This window comes from Ricinus communis, chromosome 6 (genome assembly GCF_019578655.1).
Source record: "Ricinus communis isolate WT05 ecotype wild-type chromosome 6, ASM1957865v1, whole genome shotgun sequence".
Taxonomy (NCBI): Eukaryota; Viridiplantae; Streptophyta; class Magnoliopsida; order Malpighiales; family Euphorbiaceae; genus Ricinus; species Ricinus communis.
The window spans coordinates 9,264,007-9,281,988 of NC_063261.1; the positions used below are offsets into that span (position 1 = coordinate 9,264,007).

Consider the following 17,982-nt stretch of genomic DNA (forward strand, 5'->3'; position numbering starts at 1 on the left):
AGGAGGAGTTAGTTACGGTTCAAGGAACGACTTGATGGAGAACCTCGACCCCCAGGCCGATGAGGATCAGAGGACGATGTACGATTTTGCTCGACCATCTTTGGATGGGACGAAAACTAGTATAGTCAGACCTGCTGTAGCGGCCAACAATTTTGAAATAAAAGCCAACGTGATCCAGATGATCCAGCAAAGCGTGCAGTTTGGAGGGTTACCCAACGAGGATCCCAATGCACATATCTCTAATTTTTTGGAGATTTGTGACACATTCAAGATAAACGGAACAACCGATGACGCCATTCGGCTGAGATCGTTTCCATTTTCCTTGAAGGACAGAGCTAAAAGATGGTTGCAATCCCTTCCACAGCAAACAATTTGGTTGTCGGTTTCAGGTAGTACATGACCCGGAGCTCTAACCCTGATCCCATAGCACCCTTTCCAGTTATCAGGACGATGTTTACAGTGGTTGAGGAGGAGGACAAAGTTACAGTTCAAGTTTAAGGAACTGACGTGATGGAGAACCTCGACCCCTAGGCCGATAAGGATCAGAGGACGATGTACGAGTTTGCTCGACCATCTTTGGATGGGACGAAAACTAGTATAGTCAGACCTGCTGTAGCGGCCAACAATTTTGAAATAAAATATTTTCCTCCCGCTAAAACTGCTAAACTTAGAAATGACATATCTTCTTTTGTGTAGTTTGATGATGAAGGCATATACGATGCATGGGAGAGATTTAAAGATCTTTTGAGATGCTGCCCGCATCACGGATTGGCAGTGTGGATGCAGGTTCAGACCTTCTACAGCGGGTTAAACCTTGCAACGAGGCAAATGGTGGATGCTACAGCAGGTGGGGCGCTAAATAGTAAGACGCCCGAGCAGGCTCAAAACCTGATAGAGGAAATGGCCATTGATGGGCTAATTGTGTTAGCTACTGTAATACCCCGAATTTTTTTATATATTTAATAATGAGTTTTTATTTAAGTTAATTTTAGCTTTATTTTTATTCGGTTTAATTAGAATGATTTAAATACAAATTTTGAATGTTCATGTTAGATAAACAAATGAGTTATTTTCCATATCCAATTAGTTTGATTTTTAAGGAGTTAATTAAATAAATTATTTGAGGAATAATTTATATTTTTATTTAGTTATTCAAATTTTCTCCAAATGCATATTTATATAAATAAAATTATATATTGAAAAATTATGATAGAAATTGTAAGGGATGTTTTTATAAAAGAATTTTGGAAAAATTTGTATTATAATTGATTAGTAGTATTAAATTTTAAGTTGGAAATTGATTATTTAATTTAATTTAATTGTATGTAGGATTTAATTGGAAATTTATTTTGGAATAAGGATTGACAGTATAATGTTATTTTTATGAGGGTTTAATGGAAATTTGTGAGCTTGGTATTTTTATAAATAAATATGTCGGTCAGGGGTATTTATGTAATTATGTATTTTCAGTAATTCTAATTTGGCCCAAATTAAATAGTTAAGGGCTTAATTGAAAGGCTAGAAAGAAGTTTAGGGATTAAATTGGAATTCTGCAGGATGAAATTGTAAGTAATTAAGAAAGTTGAGGGACCAAATTGTAATAAGGAAAAGTTCAGGGGTCAAATGTCGAGTATAGAAGAAAGGAAGAGGAGAGAATTGTCGGGGAGAGAGTGAGAGCGTCGGAGAGAGAAATGGGGACGCTTACAGCGTCGGTGGCGACCACGGGCACGGAGCTCCGGCCGACGAGGCGGCAATGCAGGCCGGCAGTCGTTAGCGGCATGCATGGCAATGGAGGGAGCGGCCAAGAGCGAAGGTAGCGGCCTGTGCATGTTTCAGCCGCTGCATTGTTGGCACCGAGTCGAGTGGCGATCGGCTCTCTGAGAGCTTTCTTTTAGCGTACGGCCTTTATGGTGGCCGGGAGACGGAAGATCCGGTGGAGAGAAAATGGTGGCAGCCGTGTTTTTGGATTTTCCCGTGAGATCCGACAGAGGATGGACGATCGGAGGACGTATCCCGACTCTCCTCAGCTCAAGCTTCGTGATGGCACCGGTTTTGTGGCGATCGGGCTCCGTTTGCAAATCGACAGCCGAGATCCTCCGTAAATTTCTCCGGATGATCGGGTGTCAGATCGGAAAATCGGAAGCGGGGATCGTCATCAGCGCGTCGTTGTGAGTCCGATGTTGTGTTCGGATCGTCGATCGAACTCCGGCGGCCGGAGGCAAGTCGACCGAGCTATCGAGCGTCTCGGTAATTATCTTTGGCCCGTTAATTTTGGAATTCTTGGTTTAATTGTGTCTATTGGATTATATTGAGTATTTGATGATATAGTGAGTCAAAAATAATTGTCCGGTTACCGCCTTGTGTTTTGTCATGTGGGCGAGCTCGGAAATAGTGAAGTTTGGGGACCCGACTCCGTTGTTTAAATTGTTGGATATTTAGAGTGTTTTTCCGGCAGTCCTGGACCCGCTTTTACGGGGGGTAATGTTCGTGTTGTAGGGGAGGTTCGCACGAATTTCGGTAGTTCCCGAGTCGAGATTCTGTTACCAGGAGTCTAGACCTGTGGTCTATTGTAATTGTTCCATCGTTTTGATAAATTGTTTTCCGTGACTAGATGATCTGTCATTCGCTTCGCTCCAACCGAGGCACCGGAGCGAGCTAGGAGGTCGCCCAATTCCGTGAGTTAAAGTCATTTAATCATTGTACTATTACTAAGTCCGATTTTAATATGATATTTTGGAAGTTTATGCATAATATGGTTATTAGTATCACAACATAAATAATTTTACTTGATTATTAATTATTGAAAATAATATAAATATTATTATTAGTAACGTTATAATAATACGATATTATTATTCTCGTGAATTGCACGCTGCCTTATCCTAAATTTTTAATCTTTATTTCCGATATGTGTTGAATGATTTCATTAGACAATGATATTTATTAAATGTGGTGATTGCGATTTGGGAAATGTGGCTTGTAGAACATGCCACCGATAGGTTACATCGTGATCGCGCGCACTAGGTAATAATCATGGACATGTAATAAGATATTTATGGGTTTGCCCTGGTCGAGCATGGCTCTCTGGGCTGATTTGTGTAAATTCACGGAGGTAAGGTCCCTGGTCGAGCATTGCTCTGGCCGGCTTATTTGGATACTTAAGTGACTGACCGGAGGTAAGGTCCCTGGTCGAGCATTGCTCTCGGGGGCGCTAGTCTTATTGGATTAAGAGAGCCGAATGGCTACTAGATTTCTTATTTGGATACTTAAGTGACCAGACTGGAAGTAAGGTCCCTGGTCGAGCTTTACTCTCGGCCAGTCTTATTGGATTAAGAGAGCCAAAATGGCCAAGTAGAATTTGGGGTTAGGGTTCTCACCGAGCCACTCGTCCCGTAAAAGTAAAAATATATTTTTATTTATTCATTTATTTATTTATTAGGGTATGATTATAGTATGATTGGTATTTATGTGCATGGTTTGATATACTGATTTGAATAATCTATGTTTTCTGAGAAGAATGCAATAGTCCCCATATTATTTGATTTTAACTCACTCTAGACCCATACTCCATTTATGTTTTTTTCGGATTCGTGACCTAGTTCTCCCATGACTCTTATTCAAGAACCCGACTCCTTCATCATCGGGTGATGTATTTGATTTGGTATGTAAATTGGTAAATCTTAGATTCTCCGCAGTAGTAATAGTAAATGTATCGCTTGCAATTTTCCGAGCTTGAGTCTCGCCTAGTTTTTCCGGTAGTCAAGTAATTTTGTAAAGTGTAACTATTAAGATAAATTGTGGCTTTAATAATATTAATTTGAGATGAGATTTGTTTAAGTCAGTGAGTGTCAGGCTTACTACGGGTTTCGGTGGCCTTACGCCTACCCATTCCCTAGTGGTACCACGGCCCATTTGGGTCAGGATAAATACAATCTAAGGCGGTGTACCTATCGATGCGCCTAGCACTAATGGCGAGTATCAAGGTCGTATTCCTCGGAAAGTGAAAGCCCAGAGTTACTTCTTTGTTCTTTGTTATATTAACCTAAGATGAATGATGAATAATTTCTAAACTAACTAATAGCTATAAGCTAAGTTTTAAGGGAGATGCAGGGATGAATGGATAAATGAAGTAACCAAGACAAGAAAGCAAACCCAAAGGGAACCTAAACCAGTTGGTGATCAAACAAAAGATAAAGGATTGATGAATCCAATTATGCTACGCTGTGATTTATTCTTAATCAATTCGATTTCTCTCTCGAGATAACCGAATTCCTAAACCTAATAACCTAAAGTTGGAATCTCTTCCTAACGATTGATTCTAAAATTAGCATTAAGCTTTAATTCGCCTCTATTAAGCTTTGTTAATTCTTAATCCGGCTAGTTAATTATCCTTATCTCTAAGTGATTATTAACCAGTTCTTGCTATTCAAAATTCTAATTGCCAAATAGACTTCTCAATCGCACAAAGCAATCTACACACCACAATTCACAACGTCTCATGAATAATGCTATCTTATTAATACTGAAAGCAAGAAGAATACAAAAACAACTCAAACAATCCAACAATATAATATTAAGCCAACATAGTAAAGAAATCCCAATGGATTTAATCAGTCTAGCTAAACATGTTCATGTTTAAAACAATCTAGGAAATCAATTACAATGAAAGAATAATGAAAATAAAACATGTACACCCTTTTCTCTCGAATTGGATGAATACCCAAACTGGATCTACACTTTGATTAATCTCCCAAATTGCCTCTTAAATTGCTCCACTATCGTTTTGCACTCGGAACCTTGCGATTCAGGGATTCTTCCTCCCTGCAACTCTCTCTCGCACTCAATCGCGAATCGAACCGGCCAGGGCTCTATGTCACTCTTTCCCCTCTTTTTCTTAAAAAATTTGTTTTCCTTATATATTTTGTTTCAGCACGACCGGTCAAGGCCGTCGGTCAAGACTCCGAGTGCCGCACAACCGTGGATCTCACCAAGTAGGCTTTCACCATGGCCGTGCCCCCGCTGGTGGTGGCCACCACAGCCTGTGGTGGCCATGGAAACCGTGCCCAAACCATTATTTTGAAGACCAAGTTTCGATGGTTGGTCACGGCCAGAGTCCAGGACGTGATGGTCAGCACGGCCTTGACTCAGGGCGTGCTCAATGTGTGCAACGCGAGCTCTTGTCTGATCTTGATGAATTCTCGTCCATTCCCACACGTATTGATCTATAATTGCTTAAACACCGATGACGGTCCTATAAATGCTCCTGAAATGCAAAAGAAGACAAAACACGGGTAATCTGGGAATAAAAGCACAATAATTGCTAAGAACATACGCAATAATATGCAAGCAAATATGTGTAAAACTATGCATATCAAATTACCCCACACTTAAGCTATTGCTTGTCCTCAAGCAATTAACAACTCACCTCATAAAACTGCAGTTAGCAATTCCTTACAGTTTATGCCCCTAGTCCATAACAGATAGTATCCGACACATCTCAAAGGATACTTAATCATAAATCAAATTGCAAATCATTAACAGAGAATGGAAATAATATTAATGCATGAATAACTTAAATGACAACTCAATACAAACATCACGAACCAGTGCCTCACTGGGATCACTCAAGTCGCTCAAAGTGTATATTAGGTGAATAACAAATCCCTCAAAACAAATGCACAAGACCCGCTCACCATAAGCTTGCTCATAAATCATATCTTCGCTACTGTGAACAAGTAAATACCAAAATCAAAGGGTCTTTACCAAGGTTATAATGGGGCTAAGGTAAAGGTACGGAGATTTGGACAGAAGTGTGAAAATGCTGGAATTCGTGCAATAAACAATAGTATATGCTCAAAGGATTAAATGCCTAAGATCACAAAAAGAATCATTCACTAAAATCCCTACTTCATAGAATAACGCTCGCAAATGCTCTAAATCCAATAAAGAGATAAATAATTAAAGAATTTTGTTTATTATATTTTTTTTTTCTTCTTCTTTTTTTTTCTTTTTTCTTTTTCTTTTTTTTCTTCTTTTTTTTTAATAATGAACTAGCAGCTTATTAGCGACCGCTGCATACAACTCGAATAAACATAAAGAATAACGAATACAAATTGGATCAAAGGGAGCATTTAAAATATCAAAAAGATTTAGTGAATTTATCAACATAGCAACTGGCATTTTAATCCCACATAAAGTTGAATAAATCACAGAAAGAAATTCCAGCATAAGGGTAAAGGAAAGATAAATGTAAAGAATGGTATAATTGAAGTGTATAGGTATAGATTATGAAGAAAAGGTTAAGGCTCAAAACTGGCTAACTAATGGAAACATAAGGTGATAGGCTTTTGGTCAAATGTGGTGAATCCTAAATCACCCAAATCATCTCATGGTATTCACAATATTCACGTAACTTCAACACGCATTACAAAGCAAGTTCTAGAAGCAAAGTCAAGTACAATGCACACTCAAATAAGAGATATAAAGAGCATTATGAATGCTCAACAGGCTCAAAATCTCACTTTGAGGTGTGGTATTAGGTGCAATTGGTTCGCAATATCATTAATTGAATCATTACTTAAGAAACACATGTATATGACATTATCGACTTTCTAAGTTAAAATTCGACAATTCGAAAAACAATTAAATAACACCAGTTTAACCCAGCAGGGTTGATGTGTAAAACACCATCAATTGTTTTCCAAGGACAATGAACAACAAAGAAAAGTAACTACAATTCTATAAATCGAGTCATCAATCAGCTCAAAAATAACATACTCAAGTGCATAAAAACACAGTGTTCTAACATCCTAACAATACACAACACCTAGTGATAGCAATTTCAGATATATCTAAGAATTATATGAGAGAGTAGGATTATAAGGTTTACCCACAACCACCCCATACTTGAAAAACACACTATCGTCAGTGTAAAATGTTGTGGATACCCCGCATGGGATGCTCAACTAAGAGAACAAAGGCAATACAATCTAAGTGCATGACATGTATAAAAAATAAAGTAAATAAATGCAGAAAAATAAAAAGATCTAGGGGACTGCCCTAATCATCCATTGAGGCTGATGTTGTGGAAATTCAGTGCCTCCTCGGTAGAATCTGAAAATAATAAAATAAAGAAATAAAATCAAAATTGAAACGAAAATTAAATAAAATATGAAAACTAAAACTAATAAAATTTTTCAAAACAAAAGGTTAAAATATTAGAAATTAAAGATAAAAATTAAGGTGCCTCCCAAAAGCGTTTCTTTTTTATGTGATGAGTCTTCTTAGCTGGACTCATGGTGAAAGGCAAATGGGCGTAATCAACGACCATCCATCCTTCTTCCAAGCAAATAGCTTCAAGTATCCGCTTAGAGGGATAATCGTCAATTTCCTCTTCCCGACTATCAAGCAAGCTGCCAGTATGATGGGCAAAACTCGCTCCTCGTATAATTGTACGTAGTCATGATGCTCTAGGGGCTCTTCCAATTTGAAAGCCGAAGTTTCACCAATTGGAAGGATTGACGGTTGGGCAATTTCTTCAGGAACGTCGATGGTTTTCTCTAGTCCTTGGCTTGGTTCACTTGCTAGAAGAAACTCCAGCTCCTCCAAGACTTCTTCATTAGATAACTCGTGCTCATCTTCCATCATCGAAGGGACTTGTGGAAAATCCACCAAAAATTCCTCTAACTGCAACTCAGCATCATCAACTATACGTTCTTATTGATAGTCTTTCAAAGGAATCATGTTCGCCTCTTCCTTTTCTAGTTCCATCTCCATCTTCAAGAAATCGTCCTGCACAGAAGCATCATCGTCAAACATAGTAGATAAACCAGAAAAATTCTCACCTGAACGCAAAGTGACGGCGCTCAAGTGTTCCTCGGATTCAGTAGCGTTTGATGGAGTTCCTAATTGCTCTTCAGCTAGTAACTTGAAGATCAAGCCTACTTGATGCTCTATGTTCTTAATGGAGGCTTGTTGACTTTCAAGTACCCTCTCTGTTTGTTGGAATCTATCATCAAGACTTGTAATGAACCTCATCATCAGCTCCTCCGACACTAACTCTTTATCTTGAGTTGAAAGTGCAAGATTAGGCTACTGATGTGGTTGCTGAGATTCTGGTGGTTCTGGGCCATCTAAGCTCCATCCAAAGGGTGAATGAGTGCTCCACTCTTGATTGTAGGTGCTTCCATACAAGTCATTTGGCCAACTTCCCATATAATTCACCTGTTCATAGTTATAAGAACAATGAGCAACATCACTATACAATGGACAATCATTACTCAAATGTAAACCACAACAAAATTCACAAAAAACTTGAGATGAAAAGATAGGAGTGGAGAGTTGATCAGTAGCCCTGCAAAATGATTCCACTCGAGCTTCTAAAGATGCATGGGTATCCCAATTTTTAGCACTCTTGGTTCCTAATCCCATTTTCAAAACGCATCATACAAAGAGTTTGACTTTAACATTGAACCTCCTTATCATTCACTACTTGAATCATAAACTTAACTAAATAAATATGTACAAATAAAACAGAAATAAAATAAAAAAAATGGCTAAATTAACAAATAGCAAATTTCACTCTAGTTTTCAAACATTCCCCGGCAACGGCGCCAAAAACTTGATGGGCTAATTGTGTTAGCTACAATCTAAGGCAGTGTACCTATCAATGCAGTCTAGCACTAATGGCGAGTATTAAGGTCGTATTCCTTAGGAAAGTGAAAGCCCAGAGTTACTTCTTTGTTCTTTGTTATATTAACCTAAGATGAATGATGAATAATTTCTAAACTAACTAATAGCTAAAAGCAAAGTTTTAAGGGAGATGCACAAATGCATGGATAAATGAAATAACCAAGATAAGAAAGCAAACCCAAAGGGAACCTAAAATAGTTGGTGATCAAACAAAAGATAAAGGATTGATGAATCCAATTATGCTACACGTGGACGAATTCTTAACTGAATTCGATTTCTCTCTCGAGATAACCGAATTCCTAAACCTAATAACCTAAAGTTGGAATCTCTTCCTAACGGTTGATTCTTAAATTAGCATTAAGCTTTAATCCGCCTCTATTAAGCTTTGTTAATTCTTAATCCGACTAGTTAATTATCCTTATCTCTAAGTGATTATTAACCAGTTCTTGCTATTCAAAATTCTAATTGCCAAATGGACTTCTCAATCACACAAAGCAATCTAAACACCACAATTCACAACGTCTCATGGATAATGCTATCTTATTAATACTGAAATTAAGAAGAATACAAAACCAACTCAAACAATCCAACAATATAATATTAAGCCAACATAGTAAAGAAATCCTATGTTGAGAAATCCTATGTCTCATGGATTTAATCAGTCTAGCTAAACATGTTCATGTTTAAAACAATCTAGGAAATCAATTACAATGAAAGAATAATGAAAATAAAACATGTACACCCTTTTCTCTCGAATTGGATGAACAGCTCCAAATCTGGATCTACACTTTGATTAATCTCCCAAATTGCCTCTTGAATTGCTCCACTACTGTTTTGCACTCGGAACCTTGTGATTCCGGGATTCTTCCTCCCTGCAACTCTCTCTCGCACTCAATACTGTGCAGAAACCGAACCAGCCGCCAGGCCTCTATGTCACTCCTTCCCCCTCTTTTTTCTTAAAAAAAATTATTTTCCTTATATATTTTGTTTCAGCACGACCGTGGTCAAGGTCAGGCCGGTCATGACAAATGAGTCTAGGCCGTCAAAACTGTGGATCTCACCAAGTAGGTTTTCACCATGGTCGTGCCCCCGCTGGTGCTGGCCACCATGGCCCGTGGTGGCCGTGGAAACCGTGCCCAAACCATTATTTTGAAGACCAAGTTTCGATGGTTTTTCGCGGCCAGAGTCCAGGCCGTGATGGTCAGCACGGCCTTGACTAAGGCCGTGCTCAATGTGTGCAACGCGAGCTCTTGTCCGATCTTGATGAATTCTCATCCATTTCCACACGTATTGATCTATAATTGCTTAAACACCGATGACGGTCCTATAAATGCTCCTGAAATGCAAAAGAAGACAAAACACGGGTAATCTGGGAATAAAAGTACAATAATTGCTAAGAACATACGCAATAATATGCAAGCAAATATGTGTAAAACTATGCACATCAGCCATGAACAACTATCAGTGGCAATCCTCTAGGAGCCGACCAGGAAGACAGGGAGTGGTCAACAAAGTGGACTCTACAGCAGCCTTGACAGCTCAGATGGAGCTTCTAGCCAAGAAGATTGACCAACTCCAGATGTCGGTTCATGCAGCGAACGTTGGCTGCGAGTTTTGTGGTGGCCCGCATTACAGTGCGAACTGTACTGCGGGAGGTATGTTTTCTTCATCCCTCTACTACTTTTCCATCTAATTCTGCTATGTCTTCTGATGTTGAGCAGGTTGACTATATGGGGAATGCCCCAAGGCAGCAGAATGATCCTTACAGCAATACATACAACCCTGGGTGGCGCAATCATCCCAACTTCAGTTGGAGGAACGATAACACTCAGGGTCCACTTGGTTTTCAAAGACTTCGCAAGAACAATCGGCCTAGGCTCGCACAAGCTCCTCCCTCTACCGGAAAAGAAGTCAAATTTAGAGGAGCTTATGATGAAGTTTCAGGACGTCTACGGAGATGAGGTTCCAGCAAACTGATAGTGCACTTAGGAACCAGCAGGCCTCGATTCAGAACTTGGAGACCCAGATTGGCCAAATCTCTAAGATGTTGTCTGAGAGGCAACAAGGAGCGCTCCCGAGCACCACTTAGTCTAACCCGAGGGAGCACGTGAACGTCATCACTTTGCGTTTAGGTAAGTTAGTTTCAGCTCCTTATAAGCCTATTTTTGATGACGCCACTATTGATGTGCAGGTTGAGGCGAGCAGTAAGGATAGGGAACTTGAGGGAGAAAAGGTGAAATCAATTCCAGTCAGGGAATATCAACCTAAGATTCCTTATCCTGCTAGAGCTAAAAAGCAGAGGCGAAAGAGCAGTTCAGTAAGTTTTTAGATATTTTTAGAAAATTGCATATTAACTTGCCTTTTATTGATGCATTGGAGCAAATGCCGAAGTATGCTAAGTTCTTAAATGACATACTTAGCAGAAAAAGGAAGTTGGAGGAGGTCGCCTATGTTCAGCTTAACGAGGAGTGCTCAGCGGTGTTTCAGAGCAAGTTGCCAAAGAAACGTCACGATCCAGGGAGTTTCACTATTCCCTGCACTTTAGGTAATTTGTGTGTTGATAATGCATTAGCTGATTTGGGGGCTAGCATAAATGTCATGCCCACTAGCTTGTTCAATAAGCTAGGTTTGGGGGAGGCAAAATCCACTAGGATGTGCATTCAATTAGCTGACCGTTCTGTTAAGCTTCCTAGGAGAATTGTGGAAAATGTGCTAGTTAAGGTAGATAAGTTCATATTTCCTGTGGACTTTATGGTTTTGAATATCGACAATGAGCATGGTGTACCATTAATTTTGGGGAGACCTTTCCTTGCCACAGCTAGAGCTAAAATAGACGTATTTGAGGGGAAGTTAGAACTTAATGTAGGGGATGACTGTGTCACTTTTAGTTTACTCTCATTTGATAGTTCTTCCACCGACCATGTTCATGCCATTTGTAGTATTGATGGAATTGATCTTGCATGTAATACACAACCACAAGATGTACAAATGGATGATGCTATACATGTTTCTTCCCCTATTAGTATGTGTTATTCATCCGAAAAAAAACAACTTGTATCAATATAAGACTTTGTGCTATGATAGACCCGAGAAGGGTAGTTGCAAGTTTGTTTTTGACAGGTCACTTAGCCGAAATTCAGAGTGGATGAATGGACATCCAAAATCGGTCCAGAGAGCGCCTCCTTAGTCATCTACCGCACACATCGGACCTTCTCATTGCGCTTATATGCCTCGAGCCCTAAACTTACATTGAGCCTACCTTCTTAATTTGCCTGCGATGTAGGAATGCTGATGCAGAGTCCAGCTAGCCGACTCAAACAAAAAGAAGCGCCTTCGGGAGGCATTCCCGAATCTATTTTTTTTATTAGTTGTGATTATTTCATTATTTTCCTTTGACTTTATTATAGTTGCTTAACAGTAATTAGGGTTTTTAATTTTATTCGGACTTATGTAATCAGTGAGGACAGACTCTTCCGTTTGACCATATTTACCTGTTTTATGATCTAATTACGTGCATATATGTGTCAAATACAGGTAGGGAGTAAGGCGACTCGAGATGGCAAAGGAAAGCCCGGAAACACCCCGTTTCACCACGGTTTTCGTGGCCATCACGGGCTACAACCCTAGGCCGTGCTCCTCACCACGGCCGGAGTCAAGCCCGTGATGAAAGATAAAGAATAAGTGGTCATGGCTTTCGAAGGCATCACGAGATACAACCGCAGGCCGTGGTCATGAGCACGGCCGTGCCACTGCCCGTGCCAAGGTGCTCACAAGAAGGCTGAAGGCTCAGCACGGGTCGAGTCCTAGCTGTGCTGGTCAGCACGGCCTTACCCTCACCCGTGCTGACCCCGTGCCTATAAGAAGGGGAGCCGTTCAAAAATTTTGCTTCCCCTTTATTTTTTTTAGCTCAAAGGTGTTGTTCTTATACCCTTATCTCACCCTTCTCACTTTCCTCAGTGAATTCAAGTAAGTCTCTTCACTTATTGCTTTATGTTTTTTCATGATTTGACTTTTATTTTATACATATACTTTTGTTAGGACATGCTAGGATATCTTGGTGGCTTTATATTGTAACAATATGACCTCGGTTAGGTTAATTTATGTTAGTTGTTGTGTTTACGGTGAAGTCGGTTATGAAAATGATAAGTGTGGGGTTTGGCAGAAATAAAATTTGCCTACGGCATGAAAAGCATGAATAATGGTTAGAGTTGCAATTGCTGGTTCATGATAAATTAGATTGGTATGTATCGGCTTATTAGTTTATACAAGTTTTCGGTTAGTCGAATTATAATCATTATGCTATTGATTTTCGATAGATTATTTCTTTCGTTAACTTGAATTATTGCACAAAAAACTAATAATTCGTTGCATTAGGTGATATGACAGACTGCGATAAATCTAGTAGAAAGCAACCGAAACTCGTCGCTACCAGCAAGCGATCGCATGGTGAAGGAACGTCTTCCTCCACAGCACCAGAACCAGTACTAGCACCAGCACTTCCACCTCCACCACAACAACAAATAGTCCGACCTCGGAAAGCACCTGCTGTGAACCCATCCACACCTGGCCGTCATCCATTGTGGACATTCCCTAATGCAGACAATGAAAGTAGATTCTAAGTCATGAGATGGAAGCAAGTGATGGCGGGCCATTGCATAGACTTCACATCCCTGGAGAGAGTGGGATTGGCTTAAGATGTGCGCACACTATTCAAGACTCTACCGTATGCGAGATTCTTTGACATCATTGAGCCAACCTACTGTGAGCTTACGATCGAGTTCCTCAGCACCTTTTTCCTGCAAAGAATGACGGATCACAACCGGCATCACCGATGCAATTTATTTCAGGCTTAGGGAAAGGGAGTTCTCGATGTCGGTCCCACAATTTGGCATGCATTTGGGATTATGGACTGAACAGGAAATCTCGGGGGAGGAGTATCAGGGATGTCTCTACATCCACCCAATTTCATACGACACCATGTGGGACTCATTGGTAATGAGGCCGGGAAACATACTACCCAAGGTGTCTAAGGCGTCTAGCCTCTGGGACCATCTCTGCTACCTTCACACCCTACTAACTTACACCATTACAGTCGAGGGGCGAGTTTTGGGGGCGATAACACGATCGATGTCTTTATTCTCTGGGCTATACAACATCAAAAGAAGCTAGACTTGGGATATTTATTGGCTCACTAAGTCCGTTCATTTATAGTAGACGCCCAGAAGAAGATGCATTGTTGTTTCGGTCCGCACGTGACTAGGTTAGCTAAGAGACTGGATGTATTGGACGACTGTCTATCGGAGCTTTCAAATATTGGTGACATGACACCACTAGGGATCAGACAGATGATCAACATGCAGATGATCATAGCCACTAGACATCCACATGGTATAGAATATAGGCTCGTGAGCACAATAGTTAGGGAGGCTAAAGAGGCAGCGGCTAGAGGAGCCCAACATCCGTCAGCTGGGATTCCGGATGTTAGGATTCCTAACCCAACTAGAGTGTTTATGCCCTCATCTGGAGCCTCATCCTCTCATTCGGCAGAGACATCGAGCGTTCAGATCAGTGCTATGCGATATCGAGTTTGTGCGGTTTCAAGAAGAGATGAAGACACAATTTGGCGGCTTGAACAGTATGCTTCAATAGCTCATGAGTGGATTAGAAAGGCAGGCCACCCAGACAGACTTCATAGTAGAAAGATGGCAGAGACTGGAGCACAAAATCAGTGGCTCATTGATGATATAGAGTTCGATCTGGCAACATGCTTCACGGACCCTGATCCACCACCGCCCCCTTCCTCAGCAAATTTCCCTGCCCCCCATCTTCCAACAGATCCAACCAGTGAGGATACACCATCAGCAGACTCCTAGCGGAAAAAAAAAATTTATGATATTTTTCTCTTTCCTTTTTCTTTTTATTTTCATTCAGTTTATTATCTCCTTTTACTTTCTTGCTTGTAGCATGCTTAATTTTATGTGCCTTGCATTTGTCTTTTTATGCTAAGTAGAACACTATGCCTTTCTAATTATAAAAAAAAATCAGCATGATCTTCAATAACCATGATGTGTGAATCATATGCTTGCTCAGTTTTAATCTCTCTAACACTGTGGACAGTGTTATACTCAAGTGTGGGGTAGGTACCTACCGATGTTGTGACTATCCTGTGTTTTGTTTCAATTAAGTAGTTGATGACTTTTTCTCCTTTGAATGGATTCCCTTATAGCTTTTATCGAACCTTGTTGGAAGAAGGCAATGAACGAATCTCTTAATTACAATCCAGCCAGGTAAAACTGGTATTTTTCCTTAATTCTTCCATTTTACTTTATCTTAGATATAGAACACTGTTAATATTGCTGCTTATTAATTGTGGTTGACTGTTTAAAATTTGGTTTGAGAATTCATGCAATTTTAACCTACTCAAATGGTGAGATTTTGAGCCAATTGGTGCATCACTATTTTTATGCTCCCTTTTTTTTCATTAGTGAGCATTGTACAGAATCTCTGTTTCTAGAACTTGCTTTACGATGTTTTTTGAGATTACATGAATTCTCGATAATCGTGAGATGATTTGGGCACTTAGGATTTACACAATTTGACCAAAAGCCTAACCCTGTTTTTCCCTTAGTGTTTTGAGCCTTAGCCTTTCCTTTCGTGACACTCATTTTATCACTTCTATTCATTTTACCATTCTTTCTACCATTGTTGCTGGAAATTATGTAAGTTTATACTGCATTTCATTTTGGATCAATCTGCATTCATATATTTCATTAAGTTGCTAGATTTTTCATAGATGCTCCTTTCAATTCAAAAAAAAAATTTGATATTCAGTCTTATTGTATGTGTCAATAACCAACAACCCCTACATAAGCTATTGTAATATATATACATAGTATATAAATTGAAAAAAAAAAGAGTATTAATTTAGTTCATTTCGAGCATCATCTTATTTTTAGAGCAACTTAGTGTTCATTTTGGTACAACACTTGATCCTTCGTTACTTTCTTGCATTACCTACTTAATTTCCAGCAACTTATAGCCTACTTTCCATATTTATCCGTACCCTACCTTAACCCTATTACAACCTGGCTCAAGACCCTTTGATCATGATTATTGATTATTTCGTAGTAGTGGAGATTGGATCTATAAGCAAGCCTATGGTAAGCACTTTTTCTGTATTTTTTTGTTGAGAGCTTATCGATCTTCTTTCACCTATATACACTTGTGTGTTTTGAGTGACATCTTGTGAGGCATGGTCCTCAATTTCTCAATTTAGATGGCTTATCATTTTAACTTTAGCAACTTTATTAAGTTTGTTCTCTTTCTTAAGCATTTAGTCATTTGGGGATTTTGGGGAAAATCATTACGTAGTTTTGAAATTTGTTTTGAGCTAACTTCCTGCAATGCATTTGATTGAGTTATTTGATATCTGTTTGAGGAGTGCGTTGTTGATTGCTTGAGGACAAGCAAAAATTTAAGTATGGGGTAATTTGATAAGCATCATACTACACATGTTTTCATGCCCGATTGTTTACATTTTTATGCATGATTATCCCGTTTTATGCTAGAATCACCTATCTTTTATTTCCTTTCTCATTTCAGGTCATTTTCGAAGGACACCATCAATAATCGAGGGAAATATGTGTGATTATGGACCAAAATCCATCAAATTGGGCGAGGACTAGCACCCCGAGGGTTGAGCATGGCCTGGACTTCGGTCGTGCTGAATTGCCAAGAAGCTATCCCCAATTGTGCCATTTCAGCACGGCTTCCGAAGCCACCACGGCCTCCAGCACGGCCTGTGGTGGATCAGCACCGGCTTGGGCACGGCTTGGAAGGAGTCAGCATAATAGACTCATAGATTGACATTGCACGGACTCATTTGTCTTTGAATCATCACAGCCTGGACTCCGGCCATGCTGAATCAACTATATAGGCAATTTTGAGTTCTTTTAGAAAGGACATGAATTTTTGACTCAATTCCAAGACACACACTTAATCAATTGTTTCCTATACCTCAATTGTAGACCTTGAGAGATAAAATTCATCAATTGAAGGAGGGATTTCACTTGTTCCAACATCGAATTGAAGATCAAGACAAACTTTGGGAGCATTCAAGAGGCAACTAGGGTTTGAGATTTTGAATTTGCAAATTTAGGGTTTCTCATTCAACTTGAAAGAGAAGGGTGTACATGCCTTTAATTTTCTTTTCCTTATTTTGTTCCTTAATTGCTTTAACCATGAACATGAGTAGCTAGATCTTTTGAACCCATTGGGGTTCACCTTTGTTGATGGATTATGCTTAATTGTTAGACTTGTAATTGTCATTCTTGCAATCTTCTTGCTATTTAGTTATAAAAGTTTGATTCAATTAATTTGAGACGTTGAATTAATTGTTTGTGGGTTGTTTCTTGACATTGAGAAATGCTTGTTACAACTAGACATTGAATAGTAAGAATTGGTAGTTAACACTTAGAGACAAGGTTGATTTACTCGCCGGATTAAGAATTAATAACTCTTAAAAGTTTTAAATCATGCTTAATGCTAATCTGTAATAATCCGATAGGAAGAGATTCCATTAGGTTGTGCAGGTTTAGGAACTCGATAAGCTCGAGAAACGAACCGGGTTAAATTCAGGATTTAGGCACGGATAAGCAAGATCGGCAATCCATAAAATCCATTTTTAGAATTCCATCACTTAGGCCCCCTTTTGGGTTTGTTTCTCCCTTTGCAATTGTTTTCTTTGGCTGTTCGTTGTCCTTCATTTACTTATTTGCACTCATAACCATTAGCTGGTAACGTTAGAACTTTCACACCCTATTTCAGACTAAATAACATAGCAAACAATAGTAACTCTAGGTTCACCCGATCTCTAGGGATACGATCTTGATACTCACTAGTGCTAGGCTGCATCGGTAGGTTCACTGCGTTAGGTGTAGGTTGCATAAATAGCCCATCAATAAGCAATAAGATCATTAAGTATTGCTTATAGATTCATCAAATATAAGCTATAGGTTCACCATTTATAAACTATAAATTCATTAATTAACTTATGAATCTATTTTCTAAATTATGAGTTTCTAAACTATAATGTATGTATCTCAAGTGTGTATGTGATGACTCTGTAATTTATGAACTTTTTATATATGAACCTCAGGTATACGTATAATGAATCTATAGTTCATAATTTATAAACCTGTTATTAACCTATAAATCTGTTTAAAGAATGTCAACATCTATTTTCCAAATCCAGATATCGAGGGAATTATAGAAAATCTTGTGATGAAAATT

The 17,982-nt window shown here is 39.2% G+C and overlaps 1 non-coding gene across 1 annotated transcript; it reads right to left on the bottom strand.

Annotated features, from left to right (window-relative positions):
• Positions 1-663: 663 nt before the first annotated feature.
• LOC112533751 lies at positions 664-770 on the bottom strand. Its single transcript, XR_003078085.2, has one exon. It is a non-coding gene; the product is annotated as a small nucleolar RNA R71 (small nucleolar RNA).
• Positions 771-17,982: the final 17,212 nt, after the last annotated feature.